This window comes from Hyperolius riggenbachi, chromosome 11 (assembly GCF_040937935.1).
Source record: "Hyperolius riggenbachi isolate aHypRig1 chromosome 11, aHypRig1.pri, whole genome shotgun sequence".
NCBI classification, from domain to species: domain Eukaryota; kingdom Metazoa; phylum Chordata; class Amphibia; order Anura; family Hyperoliidae; genus Hyperolius; species Hyperolius riggenbachi.
Window position 1 is genome coordinate 189,575,053 of NC_090656.1, and position 16,516 is coordinate 189,591,568.

The following is a 16,516-nucleotide window of genomic DNA, read 5'->3' on the forward strand; positions in this document are numbered from 1 at the left end:
CCTCAGCATCTAATGAGTTCCCCCTTCCCCATCCCTCTGGCGGACTCTTTTGCACCCTCGGCATCTAATGAGTTCCCCCTTCCCCATCCCTCTGGTGGACTCTTTTGCATCCTCGGCATCTAATGAGTTCCCCCTTTTCCAACCCTCTGGTGGGCTCTTTTGCATCCTCGGCATCTAATGAGTTCCCCCTTCTCCAACCCTCTGGTGGGCTCTTTTGCACCCTCGGCATCTAATGAGTTCCCCCTTCCCCATCCCTCTGGTGGACTCTTTTGCATCCTCGGCATCTAATGAGTTCCCCCTTTTCCAACCCTCTGGTGGGCTCTTTTGCATCCTCGGCATCTAATGAGTTCCCCCTTCTCCAACCCTCTGGTGGGCTCTTTTGCGTCCTCAGCATCTAATGAGTTCCCCCTTCCCCATCCCTCTGATGATTTCTTTTTCATTATCAGTATCTGATGAGTCCTCCCTTCCTCTGGCGGACTCTTTTGCGTCTTCTGTATCCTCTGCATCTGATGGGTCCTGCCTTTTCCCTTCTCTCAATTGTCCAACTTTACACTCTCTAATGCCCCTTACTTGCCCTTTATACAATATGCACATCGCTCTCTCTTCATCACACATGGTGCAATACCCCTATTGATGTCCCCTCCCAGCATTTGCCTTATGTCCCTTGCCTCTTGCCTCTGCAACTCTTTTCTGCCTAATATGTCCCCCCCCCCCCCCCCCCCCGCCAATCCCCATACCATCTTCAAACTTCCAGCATCTAATAATACCTTCATTTTTTTTTCATATTATACTGTATATGGAGGTTTCCTACATCTAATTCCTAAATGTCAAATTCTGGCCCAGGAAGCCATCAGATTTTGCCAGCAAGTGGCTTTCCCACTTTGCATTATGTTCTGGCTCTCTACCAGGGAAACTATATTGGAGGTAAAGCCCTAGATCACCAAGGAAGCCATATGAGGGAGGGAGGGAGGGAGGAAGGGGTAAAGCACTAGAAACCAGGAAACTGTTTACAGACTTTATAAGGAAGGGAGGCGGCTGCTAGACATTGAGGGTGACCAGGGGCGTAGCAATAGGGGGTGCAGAGGTAGCGACCGCATCGGGGCCCATGGTCCAGAGGGGCCCCAAAGGGCCCTCCTTCAACTACAGTATTAGCTCTCTATTGGTCCTGTACTCAAAATAATCACTTCTATAGATACTTTGAATAGTGGTAATCATTAATAAACTGTTCCCCATCCCCTTCTTGCACCTCTGACACTTTAGTTACCATTGGCAGGTTTTGGTGCGCCGTATCAATTGTTATGTATAGAGTGCTTGGGGGCCCTATTGTAAAACTTGCATCGGGGCCCACAGCTCCTTAGCTACACCACTGAGGGTGACCCTCGACTTGGTCCCAGTGTTCAATTTCGCCCACCTTGTATTTGAATTTGACACCCTTGCTCTAATCCATGACAGGTCCTCCTTTCCTCCCTCCTCTCTCAACTAGCTACCATGCCAACTTGTCTACGTATATACACTACAATGTCACCAAAACAGGAGGGTTGTGAGACAGACCTGGAGGCCTCCCAACTGTTAGCCTTGTTATTATTTGTCCCGTAAGAGCTTTAATTAATGCATAATAATGGACTTCAGAAAAGAGGGGACTTCTGAGAAGGCGATAATAGGATTTTCCTGGGGCTTTTTTTCACCACTTCCTTCCTATGCTTCCTTAGACTCCTTTAATATAAACAAGAGAGTGCTGAGGAATGCGATGCTGGCATGACAAGCCTTACTATATGAAAAGCAGTAAAGTGTATTGGCACAAGCGCTACATTAGTCACAAACCGGCTTTTAAGAACCTGCATAAGCCAAGCTGGAAGCTAACAAACAAAAAAAAATGGATGTCATTAAAGGAAACCTAAACCGACGGGAAAAATGAGTTTCACTTACCTGGGGCTCTACCAGCCCCCTACAGCTGTCCTGTGTCCTCGCCAGTCCTCAATGATCCTCCATTCCCCCACCACGGGTTAGTTTCGTTTTTGCAGACTCAAAATCGTATCCTTCTTCACGTTCCCCTACTACTTCGGAGGAGAACGTGAAGAAGGATGCACGTGGCCAGGGCTGTGCAGGCGCAATGGCCCACTGATTCTGAGTCAGCAAAAATGAAACTAACCCGTGGCGGGGTAACGGAGAATCGTTGAGGACTGGCGAGGGCACAAGATGGCTGCAGGGGGCTGGTAAAACAGGTAAGTGAAACTCATTTTTTATGGTCTTTTTAGGTTTCCTTTAAACAAGCAGAGAGGTCAAAAGAGAATCTGGTGCCCAGCAAAATCCCTAGATTGGTGTATGCTGCGCCTGAGAGCCTCTTAGTTTAGACACCAGCTCAGCGATAGTTAAAATATTGGTAAAATGTAGTCCCTGATATTTTACTATTGGCTTAGAGATATGGGAGGGGTGGTGTTAAGGCTCCTCCCTTGTTAGCAAGTGCAGCTTTACTCCTCTAGAGTGCAGCTCCTCGCTATACAGCCAATCACCATGTGGCTCTGGTCTCTGCCTGTCATGTGACAGGCACCATGAGCCACATGATGATTATTGGCTGCCAGGCATGCAGCTACACTGAAGAAGACCTGTCACACTGCCGAAAACAGGTAATACATAATCCTTGGCCGGCGATGCTCTGCATTTAATGCTGCATTTGCTCACATGAGCAGACCCACTTAGCCCTACATAGTTGGAGGTTAGCGGGCAGGGCCGGTTCTAGACTTTTTGCTGCCTGAGGCAAACTTGTGAGAATTGCCCATTTTGCAATGATTGCACAGCTCCCGACAATTTACTCTGCTTCATTTAATGTTCTCACATGACATACTGCAGCTCAATACAATAGCACACTGGCTGCCGGTTTTGAGTCTGCGACAAACAAACTGCTCACCCTCAGCCACTCCATTCCTCCTCTGTCAGGTCAGCAGAGCCACCTCCTCCCTTCTGCTTTGCAAGTCAAATGAAACACTGCTGCACTCCTGAATCCTCCCTCCTCGCTCACTGCCAGACTCTTCACACAGCACAACAAGCAGCTTTTCCCCAGTGATGACCTCTTCGCCTCACTCGCTCTCCTCTTGCTTCTCCTCCTACTCTGACTGCATACTGTAAGTGTAAACACTGTACAAATATGCTGCACCTGCAATCTCTGCACCTGCTGCAAATGTTTCACCTTGCTGCATGAGAGAAACGGTCCTGTTAGCGGGTATGTGAGGGAGCTGGAGGGCACCTATATACTGTGACCCAGAGTGGGCCCAGCCAAGGGGATCTTTGCTGGGGGAGGGGGGGGTTGAAACATGGCCCACAATAGTTATCCCCCTGAATCTATCCTTTCAACATGTTGTTTTATTCCTAAGGAATGCCTACAGACAGCCCTACGTGGGTAAATGGAGGGCACTGAAGGTGGCATCAGAGGGCACCACAGTGGACAATGAAGGGCAATACAAGGGGTGATGAAAAGTAAAAGCTAGGCACAGGCCACTATTTTTTTTTTTAATTAAAATAAAAATGTGACCTTTAATTGGCAAATATTCACTACAGGCCACCGTCTGCTTACAAATGATTTGCGTTAAAACGTTTCATACACACAAAGTTGTCTCCATGTACAAAATGTCCATGTTTTTGTTAGTACATATTTTTGTTGTTACACGTTACATTATAGTATAAACTGGTGTAAGTAGCTTAAAGTGAATGGGACCCCCCCCCCCCCCCCCCCACCACACACACACACACACAAACACACACACACACGAAAACAGATACTTACCTAAGGAGAGGGAAGGCTCTGGGTCCTATGGAGCCTTCCTGCTCCTCTCACAGTCCCCTCCGTTTAGCGCTGGCTCTCCCGTTTGAGTCCTCCACTGCAGGAGGCTTCAGAAGTCTTCGGGTGCCCGAGTGCTCCTGAAGACAGGTGGCTCCATACTGCACCTGCGCAAGCACGCTCTCTCGCTTAACGGAGGGGACTGTGAGAGGAGCGGAAAGGCTCTATAGGACCCAGAGGCTTCCCTCTCCTTAGGTAGGTATCTGGTTTATTTGTATATTTTTAATGATTCCCATTAGCTTGTGCTTCTGTACTGCTACATATCAATGTTACAGATTGAAACGCGTTACTGAAAAGCGGAGAGAAGCTCACCAATATGTTCAGGCCCCTAAAGGACTACTGTAGGCGGGTGGGGGAAAAAGAGTTGAACTTACCTGGGGCTTCTATCGGTCTCCTACAGATGTCCTGTGCCCACACAGGCAGTCACCGATGCTCCGGTCCCTACCTCCGTCTCATTTCCAGAATTTGCGACTTTAAAGTCGGAAAACCACTGCGCCTGCGTGGCCGTGTCCTCCCACTGATGTCACCAGGAGAGTGCTGGGTCTGCTCAGTACACTCCTGGTGACGTCAGCGGGAGCGAGGACGCAGCCGCGCAGGCGCAGTGGTTTTCCGACTTTAAAGTCGCAAATTCCAGAAGTGAACCAGAGGCTGAAACTGGAGCATCTGAGCCTGGCTGCCCGGGCACAGGATGTCTGCGGGGGACCATTAGAAGCCCCAGGTAAGTTCAACTCATTTTCCTCCTAACCCCTTATAGTACTCCTTTAAGGGATATACAGTATTAGCACATGTACAACTCTTGGACAAATTAGGTGACTTTGGTGCTGCATTAGTGGCTTAAAGGGGAAATTTAACCAAGGGTTGAACTTCATCCCAATCAGTAGGTGATACTCCCTTTCCCACAAGAAACATTTTCTAAAATAGATTATTGGGAAGGGGGGGTCTGTATGGATGATATATTGTTAAAACCACGCCCACAGTGAAACTCATTGCATTGTGGGAAATAACTGCCAATCAAGCAACATCTTCCTCTGTGCACAGAACTCTCAGTAACGAACATTCAGTACAGATCACCTGACAGGATGGAATATGTCACCACCAGTGATAAACTTTAGAATATAAATCAGGGAGAAGAAAGATTTTATTTACTATAGGCAAACAGTGAATAAAAGTGAATATTGTAAAAAATAAGCAATTTTATTTATTATGTTATTTTCACTATAGTTCCTCTCTAAATTGGGTGTCTCACAGACCTCAATCCAAATGTGGGGCTGTGGGCTGCAGGGTGGTTAGTTTGGGCACTGAATATCAGGTTTACACTTAGTTTGGGTACCTGTGTGTGGCCATTATGAAGCTGAGCACTAGATATTAGTTTTACGCTTACTGTTACATAGCTTTGACATCAGATATACAGTTCATACTTTTATATGCAAGCACCACATTCTGCCACAGTAGTGGCATTCTAACCAACCACTGTCTGTGGAAGAAAGACCACGCAGTATCAACTTGGGTAACAGGTTTGGCCCCATTCAGACTAGGAACCACAAAACGTTAGCAAAATTTCTACCAGTTTGCAAAGCAAATTTCCCACGATTTTTCGATTTTGGAGCGATTGTGTTTTGTGAGTCTCTAACAATGAAATGCAATTGTTCCAAAATCGCAAAAAAAAAATGCTGAATGCGTCCCGTTTGCAATTTCAGCAAATTGCTTATTGCTGGCGATCGCTACAGTGAGAACACTGCCTTACACTTTACATTGCAGTAGTGCTTTTCAAAATGCAAGCGATCGCCAACGATGGAAAGCGCTGCTGAAATTACTAGTAAAATGCTCCAGTGTGAATGGGGGCCTTAGGCCGTTTCACAGCATCTTGGCGGTAGTGGTGCGGTCTGGGGACTGCACAGCCAAAAACAGGCCATTGGGGATTACCGCATTGATATGGGGTAATCCCCGTCTGGCAGCAGGCCATACAGGAAGTGAGGCTCTCTTTAGCAGTCTCTTCCTGTGGCCGAATCAATAATGCGCGCGGAAGAGTATTGACAAAAAACAAGTGTGTCACCATAGACTTACATGACTTTCGGTCCGCCGCACGGTAAGATAGGTATACGCTCACGTTATATAGGATACCGGCGCACCGCAGCCAATGTGAACTACCCCATAGACTTTCATTGCCGTAGCTAAAATGCCAGAGCGCCCCAGTGTGAAAGGCCCCTTGGGGTTAGGTGTTACTTTAGAAGGGTTAGTGTTAGGCGATAGGGAAAGAGTAAGGGTAAATGCACATTGAATATGATGAGTTGTGCTTGCTGCACATCGCAGTGGATTTCTAAATTAGGCTCTGTTCACAGTGGTGCGTTGTGGTGTGTAGCTGCTACACAGCATTTTATGTATCTTCAATAAAGCTGATATACTTGGATGTGTTGCGGACCATTATCTTCAAACAAGACAGACCTTCACCCTGTTGGTACAAGGGGTTGGTTAGCGCACACCCATAGAGTATCGCCGAGGTGCTGTTCCATCTCTCTTCAATCACATGGTGTGGTGCAATGGCCGTAATGTAACGTGGCTTTCCGCATTGCAACGTACCACCCACACGACGCTCACAGTGCAGTGGGTGTGGTTTAACGGCATCCCAACGCATGCGTAACTGCAAAACGTGTGCGTAAACAGTGACAGGGAAGTATACTTTTTGATTGTATGCAACAAGTGGATAACGTGCGGCGCAAATTTCCCTTTGTGTCAATGCTGTTACAGGGAGTGCAACGCTATGCCTGACTTTCTGTGAGTGATACGCATAGCAATGCAGGGTATCTCGTTGCCATTTATTTGCAACATGGGCATAATGTGCGCATTGTCTGGTAGCGGGCAGACTGGGCCCCGTTATTACAATGGAACCCCATGCAACATGGAGCCAATGTGCCGATATGAATGGGTCTGTTGTGGGAACATAGCAGCACCTTACTGTGCGATCAGGACTTGCATTATTACGCACCGCAACATCCATTATGTAAACACACAGAGTGGACAAGAGGATGAGGCACACAAACAATGCTACGGCAGCTTATGCTTTTTGCAGGTGAGCGCTGTGATCTGGAAAACACAACATCTCAAAAGAAAGGAACAGAATGGTGAGCAGATGGAATAGGTTATCAAGGATAAATAGGAAATTTGCACATGGATTGATGAAGGTTTAATGTGGTTAGAAAGTAATTATTAACCGCTTGTGACAAAAGCAATTAATCATTAATACAGGATAAGCCTCTGGATTTTAGTACGAAAGTTCCGTGAGCATTTACAGCTTTTTATAGGTAAGTCCAGATCCTCTAATTAATATAAATCCTTTACAGCTCGTCCTTGCTAGAAGTATGTATGTGCAGCATGTATGTATGTGCAGTATGTGCAGCATGTATGTAGCAAAGCTGTAGTGGGAGGAATATGGAGGTGGACCTGTTTCCGGCTGTCATGTTGAGATTTTGGGGCTTTAAAGTGAACCTGAAGTGAAAAAAACTGATGAGACAATGTTTATGCAGCTTCCATACAGAAAGATCTTGAACTACTGATTTTTTATTTTATCTGTTCCTTGCACTCAGAAGGGTTTCTCTGCGATGCAGACATCATTATCACTACTAAACAGTGAGGCCTGGTGCACACCAAAAACCGCTAGCAGATCCGCAAAATGCTAGCAGATTTTGAAACGCTTTTTCTTCTTTTTCTGTAGCGTTTCAGCTAGCGTTTTGCGGTTTTGTGAAGTGTTTTTGGTGTAGTAGATTTCCTGTATTGTTACAGTAAAGCTGTTACTGAACAGCTACTGTAACAAAAAACGCCTGGCAAACTGCTCTGAAGTGCCGTTTTTCAGAGCGGTTTGCGTTTTTCCTATACTTAACATTGAGGCAGAAATCGCATGCGTAATCGTGTAAAATAACGCGTTAAAAAACGCACCTGCATGCGATTTCATCAGCGGTGGAATCCAGGCGATTCTGCACCGCATTAGTGGAAACGAGCCCTTAGATGGCTCGATTGATAATTTCCGACACGTCTGATCTCCCACCCGATCGTTTCCGCCCTTGGTTTCGCATGGGGGACAATGGAAAAAGATAAGGAAAACAAGCGGAAGATAAGAGAATCGCCTGCGGAATCGAGCGGAGAATCGATCGTCCGGCAGAATCAAGCCGCAAAAATGCACTGTGTATTCCCAGCATTATACATGAGAATAGCTGCAGACTTTACTTATAGAACCAGGGCTGTGGGGTAGGTACAAAAATTTGACTCCGGCCCCTCAATTTATGAAACCTCCTACTCCAGGTACCCAAAATTGCTCTGACTTCTCATCTCCACAGCCCTGGATAGAACAATAAACAGTCAATCTGAGGTATAAGTGTAATCTTATGTACATGAATTGTTTTACTAGCCATGCTACATCCACCCCCCACCTAACACTAAAGGCCCATACACACGTCGGATTTTTCCGAACGACGGGTCGTTTGAACGTGCCGTCGTTCAGTCATCCGCACGTCAAATCGGGCGTGTGTACAGATAGTCGTTCGGGTGATAAGACTGGTCTTGACAAAATCAGTCTTACCACCCGAACGACAGTCTGTACACACGCCCGATTTGGCGTGCGGACGACTGAACGACGGGACGTTCAAACGACCCGTCGTTCGGAAAAATCTGACGTGTGTATGGGCCTTAAGAGGAGCGAACTCACAAAAACCTTCACTCATTAACAATCCAGTTTCCCAAATGAACAACCGTACAATCCAGTCATTGCAATCGGTCGGAAATGAATATTGGGGCCCACCAACGGAAGAGAAAATGACAAGCAATCCAATTAAGCTAAAAAATGTTTCAAAATTCGGATTGACAGAACGATCAACAGAATGATCGTCATTTATCAGCACTATTAATGACACCTGATACAATTGATAGTACAATTAATTGGGAGATTGTAACGTTGATTGACACCTTTATAATAATAATACACAATGTACCTGAAGCACCAGTGATGCGGTCACTCTGGGGCACAAGCAGCTTCTGGAGAAGGAGCCACTCCCTGCAGGGGGCGTGACACACACCCCCTACCTTCACTACCTACTGGAGAGCAGAATGGCTATTACAGCCATTAGCCTAGCCCTCCTATACTGGCATGCAGTGGTTAGCATTGTGGGACTGAGGCCTCATTCCCATTGCGTCCTGCACGCATGTCCATCCACATTGAGCTTTTTTATAGTAATTTTTTTCCCTCTCCCGACACTTGGGTAGGCGATGCGGCTTTGTTAAAAGCACTTTGCTAAGTGCTTTTCCCGAGCGTTTTTGTAATTCACTCCCGGACTCAAGTCAGGAAGTGAACTCTTTAACCCGGACAATAATAAATACAATGTATTTATTCTTAAAAATGTGAAGGGCAATCGCTGCACAAAGCAATTTTGTGACAGTTTTGCGTTTTCCCTATACCTTCCATTGAGGCGGAATCGCCTCAAAAATGGTACAGGCAGCGATTTGCTGAGCGAATCGGAAACGAACCGCTCAGATGTGAACACTTTCATAGGGAATCATTGCACAAGCACTTTCAGGGTGATTTTGAAAATCGCCAGCGCTTAAAAAAAAAATCACAAAATGCCTTCAGTGTGAACGAGCCCTGAGGAAAAGTTTCTGAAATGCTGCATAGGGGGTGGTGGAAGGGGGTGGAGTCCAGACAATGCAATGGCTGGAGGAACCATGCAGTTAATTGGGAAAAAAGATTTGCATGAACACCTGAATTCAGGACTTACGTAGGTGAGTATGGAGGGATTTTCAAGGTACATTTGTAGGAAAGAATTAGGGGCACTACGGACTAGGTTTTAAAAAAAAAACCTCAAATCTGTGTGAAATTGCCATGATGAACTTAGCTTCAACTGGAACAACCTTGCAGAAGTTACTTATAAACCTTATCCGCTCTATCCAAAATTAACTAACCTAACTTGGTAGGAATCTGGCTTTAAAGGGAAATTCATCTTTTGTGTTACGCTTGCAGTAAATATAGATTGCTGTTGCGCAATTCTTCTTGCAATTTAATGTCATTAAAATTATTTCTTTCACTTCATTCAGCAAACAGTCACTGCTTTGTTCAAAGGAAATTTGTAGTCATCCTTTGGCTCTCTTTCCCCTCCCACTAGAGTTACCGTATCAACAACACTGTAAAAGTACAAATACAAGCTGGGACCCACTATAGGCACTTTGCAGCAATTGCAAAGCATCCACGATTTGCTAAATCACGGAAGTGCTGCGATTTCATGGAGATTCCCGGAGCAATTACGATATGGCTACTGCAGCCACTGTTGCAATCGCTCCAAGATTGCTCACAAAATGCTACAAACAGCGTTTTGCGATCACTCTGCAATCACAATGCTGCTACTGGGACCACCCCCATAGGGATCCATTGGTGTATTGCTTTGCAGATTGCTGCCGATCGGCAAGTGCTGCCAAAGTTGCTGCCAAAGTGCTCCTAGTGGGTCCCAACCCCAACTTGTAATACCTTATAATTTATGTTATCGGTGGAGGTCACATGACTGCTGCTGCTGTTTGTGGTTTCCTGCATGCAAGCTGGATGGGAGGTAGGAATAGGAGGTGTTGCTCTTCTATGCAACCTTGGCAACAGTACTCTGTGGGCTCTGCTTGGAGAACTGTTGCCATGAGATTGGACAGAATCTCTTCTCTTGCTTCAGGAGTAATTAGCTGCATTGGGCAGGAGCTATTGTTACGGACATACATACTGGCAATAATCTTTGACACTCCCATCTGGCAGTTCCTGTTAGAAGTTCCTTAGCATCTCAGAGGAAAGATTGATCAGACAATAAGACTGCATCTTTGCAGCTATCATACTAGCCTTAACTATTACCAACATCCATGTGTTTCCGACCTTCCCTGACATGTGTGAGCGGCACATGCATGATGGGGCCATTGTGAGTGGCATGTATGGGGACTGTCTGCAAAGTGTGCAGTCAAAAAAAAAGGCATGGTGTAGTCATAGATGACCCTCAATATTAGACAGCTGTTATACTGTATATTGCTTCCAATATCAACCAGCAGTCATAGGTGGCCCCAAATATCAACCAGCAGTCATAGGTGGTCCCCAATATCAACTGGCAGTCATAGGTGACCCCAGAGATGTATTAAGATGTAATGGGGCCCTAGGCAAAGTAGTAGATGATTTGGGGCCTTTGTGGCACATTTGGTAAATTTAAGCAAAGAGAGGGGGGACACGTAATTCAGAGTTCGGCTATTGCTGGCACCCGAATTACACGTGCGTGGGTTGCGAATTAAAGCATTGAGGCTATAGCGGTGCTGATATCTGGTGAGACGCAGCCACGTCCATGTGCCGAGATGACCTGCTTAGCCATAGGTGACCTCCATTATCAGCCATTGGTTGTCAGAGTACCCCAATATGAAACAGCAGTCATAATAATAATAATAATAATAGTTTGCTTCCAATATCAGCCAGCAGTCATCAGTGGCTTTCAATATTAGCCAGCAGTCCTAGGTTGCCAACAGTGTCAGCTGTCATAGGTGGCCCCTGATATCAGCCAGCAGTCCTAGGCGGGCCACAGTATCTGTCAGCTGTCATAGGTGGTCCCCTGATATCTGCCAGCAGACATAGGTGGCCACATTCTGTAAGGCCTGGCAGATCACCTTCCTTCAACCTCTACTGAAGCCATGTTCTTCACCTTTAGCTAAGTCCCTGCTTGAACCAAAAGACGGTAAGCGTTTGCTTGACTTCAGTTGCCCTCAAGTCTTAGCATGCAAGGTATAGAGACTGAGGTCAGGAAAGCAGGAGTACTACCAGAACACAAGTACAGTACAGAACAGAAGTACAGAAGCACACCTCCGTAGAAGCACAGCTTTGTGCGAAACGGCCATCAGGCTCCCCCTGTACCCTGCACCCATCGCACCACCAAGTGCCCCTGAACATCTCAATGGTATGTTTGTTGCCTCATTGTTTGTGATGGTTCCACTACACCCATGATGCATTTACGTCTCTAAATAAATGTTTGCAACTTGCAGCAGTGCCAGCTATTCTTCTCTTCTATTGATGTCAGCATTTAAAGACCACCCTTTCTTCCACCTATGGATTACAGATATACTTCCTAACTAACAGGTCCCAAGTGGTCAAACTGGGCGATATCTTGTCTCAACCAAGGGTAACAAACACAGGGTCCCCACAAGGCTGCGCCTTGGCACCGATCCTGTTCTCACTCTACATGAACAACTGCAGCTCCCAAGCGAACTGTCATTAAATTTACTGATGACACCAACATTATTGGCTTCGTTACCAAGAATGACGGGCAGGTCTATTGTCAAGAGGTTGATAGAATATGCCAGTGGTGCAGGGAGAACAGACTGGTCCTCAACACAGCTAAAACCATTGAGTTGATAGTCAACTTCAGAAAGTATGCCCCCAACCCACCTCCAATCCTCATTGATGGCAACGAGGTTGAAAGAGTAGCCAGTGTGCGCCTCCTAGGCCCAACCATCTCCATTGACCTAAGCTGGAAGGCTAACCCCGCCTCCACCCAGAGGAGAGCCCACCAGAGACTATTTTTCCTCCACCAACTGAAGAAGTTTGGAATGGCCCAGGAGTTCCTGACAGGCTTCTATACTGCAACCATTGAATCCGTCCTCTACTTCTCAATCCTGGTCTGGTATGCTGGCTCCTCCACCAGAGACAGATACAAACTACAGAGAGTCATCATATTAGAGGATTATCAGGAGACCCATCCCATCACTTGACCTCCTCTACTCCACCAGACTGCGCTCCAGAGCAGTGAGGATTACTAACGACCCCTCACACCCTGACCACCGCATAGAAGGAGGATGAGGAGGTGAGCTGATAACAGCCGGGTGCTCACCAAAGCCGTGTGGAGCACCGGGCTAAAAGAGCCTGGGGAGAACACTGGTACATAATACATGATAATTGGTTCTAAACAATTTCCAAGCATTTACTATTGCTTTTAATTATCTAAAACACTAATTTTGGTGTTGTTTAAATAAGATTTATTATTTTCTAAAACTCTAAATTTGTTATTTTTGGTTAAGTATATCAATCTCTGGGGTACGCGTACCACATGTTGAGAACCTAGGTACTATTAGTGCACCTTCTTGTACTATTGTTGTACTATTATGTACTATTGTCGTACTATTACTGTGCTTTGGTTGTACTATTTCTACTGTCCACTGTGCCTTGTACCATTCCTACCTCTACTCTGAGCCATGCAAGTGCCCAACCCAATTCCGGGCACCACCAAGTCATGCTTGGTAAATACAATGTTTCTGATTCTGAGGAACGTTTATATTGTAGGACTAGAAGGAACGTTACTGATAACACCCGCAACTTAGGTAAAGCCCACACGGAAGGACTAGAAGGAATATTGCTGTTTGTCAATGAAAGAGGCTTTTATGTGGACATCCACATACCTCCCAACTTTTTAAGTTGGGAAAGAGAGAACCCCCTTGGCGTTCTGATTCTTTCCAGATTTTAGGGTCTAAAAGCGGTGCAATTTTTTTGCACCCTTTCAGACCCTAAAACCTGAAAAAAATCATGCTGCCAGGGAGAGCTGCAGCAGCCCAGCAATCACTCACCTCCCTGGCTCCAGCGCTGCAGTTAAGCCTCCATCCTCGGGTGGCGCTGCAACTCTAAAGTGAAATTGCCGGCTGTCATCATGACGACAGCGGCGATCTCACCAGCAGGAAGCAGAGCCCCGGAGGAGAGGAAGAAGAATGCCAGCCGACGTCGGGATCCCCGGGAGGTATGTAGAAACGCTCCCGCTGCGCGCATTGCTCTCCATAGAGCCTCCGGCGGCTACCCTGAGCAGAGGTCGCGATTACCGCTCTCAGCTGCGTTTTTCTGCCCCAACCCTAGCTCGGGATAACCGCAAAGGATTTTAAACCACGCCCCTGGCAAACCCCTAATCAAGCCTCCGTCACACCCCTAGTTACATATAAAGATTTTATAAGAGAAATACGTAGTTTTATAATTCAAAACACACTGGTCATTTTTATCCTGGTCCATTTCCCTTCATAGAAACATTTAAAAATAAACATATCAATTTAAAGGATGGTAATAAAGTAATTAAACACATTCTCAGTAAAAAATAAATAAAAAAAATACAGTGGTTTGCAAAAGTATTCGGTCCCCTTGAAGTTTTCCACATTTTGTCATATTACTGCCACAAACATGAATCAATTTTATTGGAATTCCACGTGAAAGACCAATACAAAGTGGTGTACACGTGAGAAGTGGAACGAAAATCATACATGATTCCAAACATTAAAAAAAAATAAAAAAAACAAAAAAAAATTGCAAAGTGGGGTGTGCATAATTATTCAGACCCCTTTGGTCTGAGTGCAGTCATAGACATTGCCTGATAAGTGCTAATGACTAAATACAGTGCGCCTGTGTGTAATCTAATGTCAGTACAAATGCAGCTGCTCTGTGACGGCCTCAGAGGTTGTCTACGAGAATATTGGGAGCAACAAAACCATGAAGTCCAAAGAACACACCAGACAGGTCAGGGATAAAGTTATTGAGAAATTTAAGGCAAGCTTAGGCTATAAAAAGATTTCCAAATCCTTGAACATACCACGGAGCACTGTTCAAGCGTTCATTCAGAAATGGAAGGAGTATGGCACAACTGTAAACCTACCAAGAAAAGGCCGTCCACTTAAACTCATAGGCCAAACAAGGAGAGCGCTGATCAGAAATGCAGTCAAGAGGCCCATGGTGACTCTGGACAAGCTGCAGAGATCTACAGCTCAGGTGGGGAAATCTGTCCATAGGACAACTATTAGTCATGCACTGCACAAAGTTGGCCTTTATGGAAGAGTGGCAAGAAGAAAGCCATTGTTAACAGTCCCGTTTGCAGTTTGCCACAAGGGTGTGGGGGACACAGAAAACGTGGAAGAAGGTGCTCTGGTCAGATGAGACCAAAACTGAACTTTTTGGCCAAAATGCAAAACGCTATGTGTGGCGGAAAACTAACACTGCACATCACTCTGAACACATCATCCCCACTGTCACATATGGTGGTGGCAGCATCATGCTCTGGGGGTGCTTCTCTTCAGCAGAGACAGGGAAGCTGATCAGAGTTGATGGGAAGATGGATGGAGCCAAATACAGGGAAATCTTAGAAGAAAACCTCTAGGAGTCTGCAAAAGACTAGAGACTGGGGCGAAAGTTCACCTTCCAGCAGGACAACAACCCTAAACATAAAGCCAGGGCAACCATGGAATGGTTTTAAAAAAACATATCCATGTGTTAGAATGGGCCAGTCAAAGTCCAGATCTAAATCTAATCAAGAATCTGTAGCAACTCTGAAAACTGCTGTTCACAAACGCTATCCATCTAATCTGACTGAGCTGGAGCTGTTTTGCAAAGAAGAATGGGCAAGGATTTCAGTCTCTAGATGTGCAAAACTGATAGAGACATACCCTGGGAGCTGTATTTGCAGCAAAAGGTGGTTCTACAAAGTATTGACTCAGGGGGCTGAGTAATTACGCACACCCCACTTTGCAGTTATTTTTTTTTTAAATGTTTGGAATCGTATGATTTTCGTTCCACTTCTTACGTGTACACCACTTTGTATTGGTCTTTCACGTGGAATTCCAATAAAATTGATTCATGTTTGTGGCAGTAATATGACAAAATGTGGAAAACTTTTGCAAACCACTGTATATTTACATAGATCTGTACATCAGCCCTGAAAGAGGGACCCTGTCCTTCTTTCTGAAAGAAAGAAGGACAGGGTTCCCAAAGAGGGACAGTTGGAAGCTATGCATCCACCAACAAGAGCAAATATGCAAGATCAGTCCAAATCAGAAACTGACTATCCAAAAGCACTGAGAACAATACCAAAAAGTACCACAAAATAGCAGCAACCAGAATGCCATATGCTAATACCAAAGCACCTGGTGAATGGTAATAAATCAATCCTGTGCTACTCTGAGAACTGCAAACTGAGTGCAGATGGTCATGACACACACTGCAAATGCTACCAACACTGCAGCTGCATTGCATGCATGCGTGCAGGGAAGTCAGAACTACCTGGCTGCAGCTCAGCTGTGACCCAACACATGCCACAGGTGAGTTCCTGACACTCTGTCAAAGGTGATGCTTGCCTTCATCAGTGATTAGCAAGCACTACAAAGCTGAGTATCTGGGTCCTTTAGAGCAGTGTTCCCCAACCCTGTCCTCAAGGCCCACCAACAGTGCATGTTTTGTGGAAATCCAGAGAGGTAGTTAATCAACTCTGCTGAGACACTAATTACCTCACCTGTGAATGTTTGTGGTTTCCTGCAAAACGTACTGTTGGTGGGCCTTGAGGACAGGGTTGGGGAACTGTGCTTTAGAGCCTTCCTGTTCCTCTCATGTTCCAGCGCTGCCTCCTCCGTTCAAATCTCCTGCTGCGGGAGGCTTCGGAAGCCAAAGTACTCCCGAAGACAGGCGGCTTCGTATGACACGTTCACGAGAATATATACTTGCATGTGCAGTGCGGAGCAGCCCGTCTTCGGGAGCACTCGGGCTTCCCAAAGTCTTCCACAGTGGCAGAGAGCAGTTTCCGACCCATTGGTCAGAGTCAGAGACTGCTAATGGAGGAGACAGCAGTGGAACACTGGGACCAGGAGAGGAACGGGAAGGCTCTACAGGAGCCAGAGCCTTCCCTC

General features: G+C 45.9%; 1 protein-coding gene across 2 annotated transcripts in view; it reads left to right on the forward strand.

Moving 5' to 3' along the window:
* Nucleotides 1–16,516, forward strand: part of LOC137538987 (serine/threonine-protein kinase D3-like) — a 195,860-nt gene that overhangs the window by 24,476 nt on the left and 154,868 nt on the right. Inside the window, exon 1 of one of the 2 annotated variants that reach the window (XM_068261443.1) lies at nt 12,660–12,678. The exons of the other annotated variant lie outside the window; for it this stretch is intronic. The gene's annotated coding sequence lies outside the window, so the exon portion shown is untranslated. Of the gene's footprint in view, nt 1–12,659; nt 12,679–16,516 lie in introns of those variants that run through there. 2 annotated transcript variants of the gene reach the window in all.